The following is a 367-nucleotide window of genomic DNA, read 5'->3' on the forward strand; positions in this document are numbered from 1 at the left end:
GTGGAAGAGTAAATTACAGCACTGATGATCTTGTTTTAAATGACCCAGGGGATCTTTGATGACTTTGGCTTCACGCAGTAAGGGAGGGGGGCCTTAGGACAACACCTCTAACACATAGCTCAAGGGAGTTTCTGACTTTTTAATACTTAAGCTTTGTCCCTTTCTACTTACCTATACAGACTCGATGAAGTTCACAGTCATTGCTATGGGTATTTACTAGGAAGATATTGGCTGCACACTTAAGACACTTTAAGGACAAATTACTTAGAAATAAATTGTAGGTACAGCATAAAAAGGATTAAAGGTATGTTACTGTGGGAATAAGTTCTCGATGAATTGTTTAATAAAAAATCCAGTTACCAAATGG

The sequence above is a fragment of the Myodes glareolus genome, chromosome 20 (genome assembly GCF_982192425.1).
Source record: "Myodes glareolus chromosome 20, mMyoGla1.1, whole genome shotgun sequence".
Classification (NCBI taxonomy): Eukaryota; Metazoa; Chordata; class Mammalia; order Rodentia; family Cricetidae; genus Myodes; species Myodes glareolus.